The sequence below is a fragment of the Rutidosis leptorrhynchoides genome, chromosome 7, assembly GCF_046630445.1.
Source record: "Rutidosis leptorrhynchoides isolate AG116_Rl617_1_P2 chromosome 7, CSIRO_AGI_Rlap_v1, whole genome shotgun sequence".
In the NCBI taxonomy this organism is placed as follows: Eukaryota; Viridiplantae; Streptophyta; class Magnoliopsida; order Asterales; family Asteraceae; genus Rutidosis; species Rutidosis leptorrhynchoides.
In genome coordinates, this window is record NC_092339.1 from 24,493,698 (window position 1) to 24,507,017 (window position 13,320).

Below are 13,320 nucleotides of genomic sequence, written 5' to 3' on the forward strand. Positions count from 1 at the left end.
TAATCACCCAAAACCACCGTTACCTTCATTTAATCACCACCTTTTGTTACTACTACTTCGTTGGAGAATCACCTCACAACCACGATCAAACCTCCTTCAACCTTGGAAACTGGCACCCTACATCACCATGTTCATACCCAAAGTTGCTGCTACAGGAAGTTTTCTATTTCCTGTTTCTTTTGAATGTTAATGATTAGGATATTGAGGGGTGTGAGATTGATGATGATATGCTACGTTGTGTTGCTACAGGCTACATTTCTATTTTTAGTTGATAACCTCACGACCCACAAATTCAAACCCATTTAATTACCCATTCCATCACCATGGCTATCATCTCCACCATCACCATTTTTTTTTTTTTTTTTGCTTTGTTTTCTTGATTCATAAGTGAACAACCAAACAACCATCTTGAGGCTGCTATTGTATCTTGAATTGCAGCTAACTGCTACTGTTAATGTAGCGTTTTGGTTTCAATAAGTCACGTGAACAACATGCTACAAAATCAAAGCTCAAACACCACGATCGCCATATAAAACCTGATTACTGCTGCTGTACGCTTTCAGTTTCTAATTATGATGATGAAACGATGTACATGGTGATAAAGAGAGATGATGATGATACTAGAAAAGGGATGATGGAGACGAGTGATAATAATGATAAAAAATGGAATGATGTTGATGAGGCTGGAATATGATGATCCAAGATCCAATTATGTCGTGATATTTTTTTTTAAAACGGATCCCACTTGTACCCACTTGTTCCCCACCATGTTCTATTTTAAAAACCAATTTTTGAATTACTTATGGATCCAACTATCTGATGGGATTTTGAATTCATTAAATCTAAATAAGGAAACAGTGAAGATAGATGACGAGGCACGAACAAGATAATAAGCATGGGTGTATCATGTTGATAATTAAATTATTGAAGAGGTGATGTCATGGGGTAGTAACAGCCACGATTCGGGTTTTTTTTTTCCAATAGAAAACAGAAAAGTTCAGCTATTTAATTAATATGGGTACCGGACTACTAGTTATGTGGGCCGAATTCCCTCCATTTTCTGTTGGGCCATGACCCAATAATTTTGTTGGGCCGAATATTATAAATAAGAAGATAAAACTGAGACGATAACGGGTTAAATCATTTGGTGTCGGAATTATATTCAGAAAAACTAATACGGTTGCATGGTTAAGAGTATGGTTGTGTGAGCGAGAGGTCGTGAGTTATAGTCCCACTTTTAAAATCTAATATTTTTGGGATGAGAATACATGCAGGTTTTATAAATGATTTACAAAATAGACACAAGTACGTGAAACTACATTCTATGGTTGAATTATCGAAATCGAATATGCCCCTTTTTATTAAGTCTGGTAATCTAAGAATTAGGGAACAGACACCCTAATTGACGCGAATCCTAAAGATAGATCTATTGGGCCTAACAAACCCCATCCAAAGTACCGGATGCTTTAGTACTTTGAAATTTATATCATGTCCGAAGGAGGATCCTGGAATGATGGGGATATTCTTATATGCATATTGTTAATGTCGGTTACCAGGTGTTCAATCCATATGAATGATATTTTTGTCTCTATGCATGGGACGTATGTTTATAAGAAATGGAAATATGAAATCTTGTGGTCTATTAAAATTATGAAATGATTATTTATGATAAACTAATGAACTCACCAACCTTTTGGTTGACACTTTAAAGCATGTTTATTCTCAGGTACAAAAGAAATCTCCCGCTGTGCATTTGCTCATCTTAGAAATATTACTTGGAGTCATTCATGACATATTTCAAAAGACGTTGCATTCGATTCGTTAAGTTCATCAAGATTATTATTAAGTCATTTATAGTTTAGATATATTATGAAATGGTATGCATATCGTCAACTTTCAATGTAAATGAAAGTTTGTCTTTTAAAAATGAATGCAATGTTTGTAAAATGTATCATATAGAGGTCAAGAACCTCGCGATGTAATCAACTGTTGTGAATCGTTTATAATCAATGTGGACTTTGTCCTGATGGATTAGGACGGGTCCTTTCAGTTGGTATCAGAGCGGTGGTCTTAGCGAACCAGGTCTTGAATTAGTGTGTCTAACTGATAGTTGTTTAGATGCATTAGTGAGTCTGGACTTCGACCGTGTCATCATGTCAAAAGTTTTACTTATCTTTTCGTGTCAAAAATTACTTGCTTATCATCCTTAAAGTCTAGACACATCTTACTGCCTCTATTGCATAGATAGTGTATAGATAAATTCGTATCTTAGCGTATCTGTTACTGTAAACCTTGCCTGACATATTCCGTAGATTCCTCCGTAACTTATGGGATTTTAGTATTTTATATGCATATGTAAATTATGTATTGCAGGGTACTAATCTACATCCTATAATCTATTCTTATCGAAAATCCTTCATTTAATCGTACGAGACGAATCCCTCAACCAGTTCGAATCCCTCGGATTCCGACAGCTATTCTGATTTGGAGTTTCATCTAAGCTCCGAAAGCAGTGTCACCAGAATGAATCAACCAATTCATCTGATGGGTTCGTAGTTGACTTAATCAATGGAGACGCGCAGAAGGCGATCCCTTCCACTAACCGAATTCACCTCTTGACAATGAACCTGAAGCGTTTACCGGTGAACCTGTTCGAGACACCATTTTCAATCTCATTTCCAGGGTAACTCGGCAAGATTATATTATATCCACAATTCTGAACCTTATTCATCAGCTCGTTCCGACCGACAATCATCCTGGAGTAATAAGTCAACGAACTTCGCGCTTGAATAATCAATTCGGAGAATATGGTGCAAAATGTACCAGCTTCAGCAACATCACCGGCACCAACGGTACCATCAATAACAGCACCAGTACCATCAACAATCTATGCCTCAACATCTCATTCTGTACCTCAAGTATAATCATCGTGCTACGTATCGTTCTACATCAATTATCTTCGTTCGGCATGGCGATTATGTAATCACTAATGTTTTAGAGATTATATATATTCCTGTTCTAACGAAAAATTAAATGAGTTTAATATCTCATTAACTCATCAAATCCATGATTATATCCGAAGAAAATATATATGTACATATATTTTCATAAAGATTGTAATTAAAAATTCTTTCGTACAAACTGCTAATGGTGAAAATATTTTAACGGGTAGGTAATACCCGAGGAATATTTAGATTTCACATTAATAAGTTACACTGTACATTCTTTGAATCTGATTCAACAGTCATTTACTATCCTATTTACACCCACAGATATACGAATCCGTTCACTACAGAATAACCATTTTCATTCAATTTCATATTTGGATTTTGACTTATCAGAATCAAACAAGTGGCATAATAAAGAAAACATTGGACAAAAATAAAATTTGTTAGAAACAAACAAATTAACTATGAGAAGTTTGGTTAAGAATCCGCGCTAACAAAATCCTAGCTAACTGTTCATAGCTAACTGTTAATTCCTTATTACATTTTATCATCGCAATTTAATTATCGCAATTTACATTCTCGCACTTTTATTTATCGTCATTTAATTTCTGTTAGTTACTTTACGCACTTTATTTATCGTTATTTAATTTTCTGTTATTTATATTACACACTTTAAATATCGGGACACGTATACAAGGTTTTGACATATCATATCGACGCATCTATATATATTATTTGAAATCACCATAGACACTCTATATGCAGTAATGATCGAGTTCTCTATACAGGGTTGAGGTTGATTCTATAATAATATATATACTTTGAGTTGTGATCGAGTCTGAGACGTATACGGGTCACGACATGTATTAATTAATTCGAATATTATATATTAAACTATATATGAATGATTGCATTGTCAATTGTGGACTATCGACTGTGGACTAATAACATTGGACAATTAAAATGAATTAAAATATTGTTTATAACATATGAAACTAAACAATTCTTCAAGTTGCCACTTGATTTCGTCTTAAACATCATTTGTATCTTCACGATTACATTCTGCGTTCAAACCTTTCATGATTCTTGAAAACACCTCAATCGAGAGGATGAACCAACCACACTTCATTTACGAGAGAAAAGATTGATGCATATAATTATGCACCTGAAAACACTCGGAACCTGTATAAACGTTTAACACGTATCTGTACTAGCTCCTTTGGCGTTGTTATCACTGAAAATAACTTTGAAATTCCTTTCCAAATTAGCCAATTTTGTCACAGCTTCAGCAATTCAACTTCAACTTTTCGTACGAAACAACCTTATTATAATGTTGATATATACGCGTGCTCTTTTATTGTTACCAGGGAACCTTTCATATTCCACCATATTACCATCAGCGTTTAATCATCTAAAAACACAATTTTCCTGAAACCACCTCGGATTAATAACCGATGATTCAGATATCATAGCATTAAATGCAGAGGAAACAGAAAAATGGTAGATGGTCTAAACGACCAAAAGTTTGATGATAAAGAAAGGAGTGTAAGGAACGCTCGATAGAAAATTGAGTATTGAAAAACAGATTGAGCTATCCATGAAGGACACCAAGGACAAATACAAGGACCAGACCCTATATTTAAAGAATTCAGGTAATTCTGGATCCGATGAAATCTTTAGAGAATATCTTGCTCCGAAGTCATGTTAAAATCTTGCGGAAAATCTTTCTTCATCAACCGTCGAACCTAGAAATTTCAAAATATCATCATCAATATCTTCGATATTTCTGAGGATATTTTCATAAATATTCTCGTCCGAAATTATATATCTTCGTGCTTTCTGTGTGTCATTATATTGGAAACATTCAATAGAAAATTTAGTACCGAAAAGCGGATTATGCGAAATTATGAAGGAAACCGTGGACAGATCACAAAGAATAAGTTTGACTTTAAAGAATCCAAATGATTCAATGCCTGCTGAAGTCTTTAGCGAATATCTTGCTCCTTACTCTAAACCCTTGCAGATAATAGTTTCTATCATCCTCTGATCTTAGATATTCCGAGATATTATCGTATCTTTCATTATAAATATCCTCCATATTTCTGGAGATATTTTTATAACTATTCTTATCTGAAATCATTAATCTCTTCGTGCTATCAGTGTTACATCATATAGAAACTGTTAGTTTCTATATTCTGTAAACTTTAGAGCCTAAAATATAAATGTTATTGAAGTAATGTTGGGAACTGATGCATGAGTTAGTATAATATAATGACACTTGATCAACGTGATTATATTACGGTAAGTCATGCTGAGTTTCTAATGAAACGTGATGATTCACATATCATAACGTCATCATGTGCCATGTTACATAACTCTTTCATTCTACTTAACTCCTGAACAAATCAAGAAAATGTATTCTTGATGGTTCTATCATCCGTGATATTGATAAATTTGAAAATCAAATCGTGCTATCACGTTCCTTCCTGCTTAGAACATTATAATCATTCAAAACTCCATATCTACGAATTCTGGACCATTACCAGAGATGTCCAATCGTAAAAAGAAGAAACGAAGGGACAAAGCTCCAAAAGAAATAGAAAATTGGAGTATAAATCACAGCAAAAAGAAGGGAGTATTAACTGTGGATAATAATGATTATAGGAAACAGAAATAGGGATATTGAAATATAAGAGAAAACATAAAGCCCAATGACAACACGGAGATTACAAATCGTGGATATTAATACGAATAGCAATATAAAGACACGGTATAATTAAGAATAGTATCATCCCAAGGTAATAGTAGAAGTAAACAGATTTCTCTGGCGGAAGATTGGAAAGAAGGATGACGGAAATGATAATTAGGAAAAATATCAAGTATTAGAACTGGATTAAGCATTTTCACAATCTTTTGGATGTATGAACTAAGAAAGAAAGTATAGAAATGGTGAGAATAATGGGACGGAAGAGTTTAATTTATAATGGAAATATCAGACAGAGTAATCGAGGCAGATCACCGTATTTAATTATAGAGATCTTAATTTCCTTATTCGTCGAAGAATCAAATCTTATAGATCTCGAAGATTTTTCTTTTAAATCCCTTGAATTCCGAAATTCAATCCAGACAACGTCAAAAGATTAGACACACCTTATTTTTCTAAATTCAACCCCGACTATGTCAAAAGCTAAGACAGATCTTTGTCCTTTCATTTCACTATTTTGTGATAGCTTCATTCGTACGCTTCGAATAATCGAATTGTTTTATCTGTATTACTTAATAATGATAAAACTCTAATTATCAACTCACATTTGTCATGAAAACATTGTTATTGTTAGCCATGACCACATCACTCAAATTTCGGGACGAAATTTCTTTAACGGGTAGGTACTGTGATGACCCGGGAATTTCCGACCAAATTTAAACTTTATCTTTATATGTTTCCGATACAATAAGCAAAGTCTGTAATATTGAAGTCTCAAAAACTTTGAACTATGTTCATGTAATTAATTACCTTTCGACTATTCTCGACGATTCACGAACAAATGTGTAAATAAATTATGTAAATTATAACGGGTATAGAAATTATTTGTTTGTTTGATTTAGGCTCTGTAAGAACTATCTAAGTTTAATTTAATTATAACCAAGTGGGATGACTAATTTTAATTGGTATAGACATGTGTCCCTGTAGGTTCCCCGTCTCTTTTGCTTTCCAATTCCACTTTGATAATATCTACACACATACGAACAACACTTCAATATTATTATAATATTAACTATTATTATTAGTTATTTAATAGTATTTGAAATTAAATAAATAAAGTGTTATATGTCATTTTCGATGCTCTGTATCCATACTCCATATTTTTCCTCGAATTCACCAATTCTTCAATTTAGTTCTTAATATAATATAATACTCCGTACTAACAAAGACAAGTAAAGATAATGATCATGATTATATTATTGATTGATTCAATTATAGTGTGTTTTGTCAAAAGTAGAACAGTGTCGGTAAGAATCAAACAAGAAACTTTTACGAATTTATTAAATCAATAAAGGAGGCTACTAGTGTCTTGTTAATTAATGAGAATTCAGATTTTATATTCACAGTTCATATAGACATCATCATTCACACACAAACACAAGATGTTTTCCAGTTTAATCAACAAAACACTTTATCACCTAAACCCATCATCTCCACCACAAGCCACCATGAACACCATTAAAAATCCATGGATACATCGAAGAACCATTACATTACATTACAACCCCATCTATCCATCACTCTATTTTTTTTCTCCTATTTACTTCTGTTTCTTGTTCTCTTAATCGACCCAACCTAAAACACCAAACAAAGTTACGGTTTATCTGCTGTTAATCAACCCAAAACCGCCATCACTTACTATGGTTTGCTACTGCTACAGTTCGACATACATAAATACCAACCCACTTGTTCTGGTTCGATTCATGACAAACCCCAAGACCTCTATCAAAACGAGCTATCATCAATCTGTTGCTGCGCGTATACTTCTGTTTGTTTACTGTTAGACGAAGAGTACCACCACCATCATCTACCACTCAGCTGATCACAACCGCCATGATAACCACCATCAACCACCATTTGTCCACCACTTCACCATCTAATTGTTTTCGTCTTCCTGTTCTCAGTATATCCCCATCGAACACCATGAAATAACCATCATTATAATCACCCAAAACCACCGTTACCTTCATTTAATCACCACCTTTTGTTACTACTACTTCGTTGGAGAATCACCTCACAACCACGATCAAACCTCCTTCAACCTTGGAAACTGGCACCCTACATCACCATGTTCATACCCAAAGTTGCTGCTACAGGAAGTTTTCTATTTCCTGTTTCTTTTGAATGTTAACGATTAGGATATTGAGGGGTGTGAGATTGATGATGATATGCTACGTTGTGTTGCTACAGGCTACATTTCTGTTTTTAGTTGATAACCTCACGACCCACAAATTCAAACCCATTTAATTACCCATTCCATCACCATGGCTATCATCTCCACCATCACCATTTTTTTTTTTTTTTTTGCTTTGTTTTCTTGATTCATAAGTGAACAACCAAACAACCCACTTGAGGCTGCTATTGTATCTTGAATTGCAGCTAACTGCTACTGTTAATGTAGCGTTTTGGTTTCAATAAGTCACGTGAACAACATGCTACAAAATCAAAGCTCAAACACCACGATCACCATATAAAACCTGATTACTGCTGCTGTACGCTTTCAGTTTCTAATTATGATGATGAAACGATGTACATGGTGATAAAGAGAGATGATGATGATACTAGAAAAGGGATGATGGAGACGAGTGATAATAATGATAAAAATGGAATGATGTTGATGAGGTTGGAATATGATGATCCAAGATCCAATTATGTCGTGATATTTTTTTTTAAAACGGATCCCACTTGTACCCACTTGTTCCCCACCATATTCTATTTTAAAAACCAATTTTTGAATTACTTATGGATCCAACTATCTGATGGGATTTTGAATTCATTAAATCTAAATAAGGAAACAGTGAAGATAGATGACGAGGCACGAACAAGATAATAAGTATGGGTGTATCATGTTGATAATTAAATTATTGAAGAGGTGATGTCATGGGGTAGTAACAGCCACGATTCGGTTTTTTTTTTTTTTTTCCAATAGAAAACAGAAAAGTTCAGCTATTTAATTAATATGGGTACCGGACTACTAGTTTATGTGGGCCGAATTCCCTCCATTTTCTGTTGGGCCATGACCCAAGAATTTTGTTGGGCCGAATATTATAAATAAGAAGATAAAACTGAGACGATAACGGGTTAAATCATTTGGTGTCGGAATTATATTCAGAAAAACTAATACGGTTGCATGGTTAAGAGTATGGTTATGTGAGCGAGAGCTCGTGAGTTATAGTCCCACTTTTAAAATCTAATATTTTTGGGATGAGAATACATGCAGGTTTTATAAATGATTTACAAAATAGACACAAGTACATGAAACTACATTCTATGGTTGAATTATCGAAATCGAATATGCCCCTTTTTATTAAGTCTGGTAATCTAAGAATTAGGGAACAGACACCCTAATTGACGCGAATCCTAAAGATAGATCTATTGGGCCTAACAAACCCCATCCAAAGTACCGGATGCTTTAGTACTTCGAAATTTATATCATGTCCGAAGGAGGATCCCGGAATGATGGGGATATTCTTATATGCATATTGTTAATGTCGGTTACCATGTGTTCAATCCATATGAATGATATTTTTGTCTCTATGCATGGGACGTATGTTTATAAGAAATGGAAATATGAAATCTTGTGGTCTATTAAAATTATGAAATGATTATTTATGATAAACTAATGAACTCACCAACCTTTTGGTTGACACTTTAAAGCATGTTTATTCTCAGGTACAAAAGAAATCTCCCGCTGTGCATTTGATCATCTTAGAAATATTACTTGGAGTCATTCATGACATATTTCAAAAGACGTTGCATTCGATTCGTTAAGTTCATCAAGATTATTATTAAGTCATTTATAGTTTAGATATATTATGAAATGGTATGCATATCGTCAACTTTCAATGTAAATGAAAGTTTGTCTTTTAAAAATGAATGCAATGTTTGTAAAATGTATCATATAGAGGTCAAGAACCTCGCAATGTAATCAACTGTTGTGAATCGTTTATAATCAATGTGGACTTCGTCCGGATGGATTAGGACGGGTCCTTTCAGGACATTGATCAAACAACCACCATCTTCCCCTTGACCAGATTCACCTATTCATTCATTATATGCAAGTGATAATGCTTTAAACTTGTTCTCAACATTCAACTGGGGTTGTCGCCGCCACCGCCGCCACCACCACCACCACCACCACCATCATCTTGATTTTTCTTCTTGTGACATTTAGCTTCTTTCTTCTTAAGATTTTCAGCTTCTTTCTTCCTTTCTATCTCCCCTTCTTCCAGCGAAGCAGATGGGAAAATTTTTGGAGCTCTGACAAACAACAGATAGATGATATTTAAATAAACCATTGTAGTAATTAAAACACACACACACACTGCACGTGTATACATTTATATATTTATTAAGCAACCAAAACATACTATTCATTCATCAAATAAACAACCTGGATACGATATCACTATAATGTGTAAAAGCCTCAGCTTTAAAGTGTTTAATGTTGGTGATTTAGCATATTGATTTTTCTTCTTGCGACATTTGGCTTCTTTCTTATTAAGATTTTCAGCTTCTTTCTTCCTTTCTATCTCCCCTTCTTCCAGCGAAGCAGATGGGAAAATTTTTGGAGCTCTGACAAACAACAGATAGATGATATTTAAATAAACCATTGTAGTAATTAAAACACACACACACACTGCACGTGTATACATTTATATATTTATTAAGCAACCAAAACATACTATTCATTCATCAAATAAACAACCTGGATACGATATCACTATAATGTGTAAAAGCCTCAGCTTTAAAGTGTTTAATGTTGCTGTTGTTATTATCATCAGCAGCAGCAACTAACTCATCAAGTGCCTCCGTCGATTCATAATGATGACCGTCTATATAGAAGTTGACAACATCAACAGCTATACCGTGTTTTTTTAAAACCTTTCCAAACATCTTCGCATCTTCAACATTTATATTTATACGACTACCAGAAGCAAACATAACATATATAGTGCAAGTATAAAAAAATATAAGTAGTAGTAATTTATTTATTTAATCAACACACGCGCACACACGCACGCACGCACGCGCGCGCGCGGGCGCACGCACGCACACACACACACACACATACCCTCCAGTAAAAAAAGAATCCTTTTCTGACTCTACCAGCAGGTGCATCCCACTCAAAAGTCAAATTAGCTGCAATCATCACTTGTTCAAAGTTACAGCCACCACCTACCACAAATAAACCTGAGAAACAAGTTGAAATTGATATAAATAAATTGATCCTACGCTACAAACATAATAAACATTAAACATGAAATATAGAAAGAAAAAAATTTAAAAAAAAAAGAGTATGTATGAAAGCTAACGTTTAAGGTGATTTATGAGTTTATCAAGATCACTAGTAGGACGAAGCCAGTTATTGTCATCAAGATTACCCATTGTATATATCCCTATAGCACTCTTCGGATTATCAGATTGTAACAACAAAACAATTCCAACAATTGGTGATCAATATGTGTACCTATGTATGTATATATTCAAATATATATGTATCTATGAATCTATGTATGTTATGTATGCGTGCGCGCGCACACACATACATATTCAGTAATTAACATATAAAGATATGGATTAGTATTATGTATGAAAAAATAGCAACTTATATATTATTATAATATAATAATGGCTAACCTGATAAACCATCTATCTATTCTATATATAATAATAAAAGATAAAATAGATCATTTTAGATAGCAAAACTAATCTTAGCCATCCATTAAATTAATTATCAATGATCTAGACCCTTAATTTTCTTCTAATCTTTCTAACGACCTCATAATTCTAGCATTGAATTGTTTGATTACCAAACTACCCTTATACAAAATAAAAGGGGCGGCCAAATTTATAGAGGTTTCAAAATTAGGAAACCAAAACAAAATATTATCATCATCATCGTTTTGTTCACCTGACTTTAAACAAAAATTTTCCCAAAATCAAAACCATTAACGAAAAAACCCAAACCAGTTTCTTCTTAATAATATAAAAACCACCTCCGATTTTTATGAATACATAGTACCATAACCAATTTTTATACATGTATACAAGTACCTGGTGCATCATCTCCGTTCTCTCTCTGTTTCTAATTTAACTCTCTATTTTCCAACACAAAACAAAGTGGTGAATGAGCCTGTATTAAAACTTCAAATTCATTTTTTTTTCATTTATCAAAATAATAATAAAAAAGGAAGTTAACAATTTTTCATTAGAGATATTTTCAACTAGCCTTTAAGAGCCCGTGCGTTGCACGGTTACTCTTAATCAAACAAACGGGAAACGTACATATTATATAAATTGACGGTATGATAAAGAGAGTATCAAAACTCTCTATTCTGGTAAAGTACGACCAAAATAAATAGTAGCCTAAATGGCTTTCTGTATGGTTTAGTTTAAATGAACGAATAACTATATAACTAATATTTACAAAGGAGCTAGACCTACACATGGTTATCTGTAATAATGTTGACAAATATAAATGAAAAATTACTTATCCTGTCAAATTTCTCGCTGCTGCTGCTGCAACGAAATGGCTGCTGCTTCATGATCAAAGGAAAATACAATTGAACTGGATGCAAAAGGTAAGACCATGATGATGAGAGGTCAGCCCAGTAGCAAAAACAGTCACGCTGACAGAGCTCTGGATATTCTTGGATTCGGAAGATATTGATGTTCAAAGGCTGCTGCTAATGCGAAATGGCTGCTACTATACATAAAAAAATATGAAACATGATGTTATTCAAATCAAAATATCTAATTAAAATAACATTACATTACACTAATAAAAATAGTTTAGGGATGCTGCAAAGATACAGGCTAAAAAGATTAAGGTGTGCTTAAAATGGATTAAGAATATATACCTCACGAATTTCATATTTTTCCCTATATATTGCCAAACGCTGTGCATCATCACGTGCATCCGTGCAGGTGCATTATTTTTCCCTATAGTCTTTTCCTAATATATCGCCAAACGCTCTGCATCATCACGGCTGATGAACAATTAGGTAATAGTGTCCTAATTCCTAAGAGCCCGTGCGTTGCACGGTAGATTTAAAATAAGTTATCAACTTACAATATAATTAGTAACGCATGTTTAATAAATATCGTTGGTGATAAATAATACCAATGTTATTCATGTAAACGTTTGCAAATGGACAAGTAAAGGTACATTCAAAATTGCTCGTGCAGTATCTAAAAAGTTGTTGTCACTAACGTTATTTCCGTATATATTATATCAACTAACGGTATGATAAAAAGAGAATCACAAGTATTATATTTTCCTCATGATGCTTAACTTTCAAATTGACTCACGACATTTGTCATAGCTCTAATTGGAAACCGATTTGATTTTGTCCCAAATGTGTGTTTATTCCTTACAACCATCTGAATAGCTCTATTTAGAATATCATATTGCGATTGAAAAACATAGTTTTTGTGACCACAATTACAGAACAAATCATATAAAAAGAATTGGACCAAACACTTACCATTAACTACTCCACTATACTATAAAAATACATAAGTTGCCAGTTCTGACCCATTATTCCATCAGCCTGACCGGATCATATTTCTAGATGTACGTTATACAACAAAATAGGTTAAGGC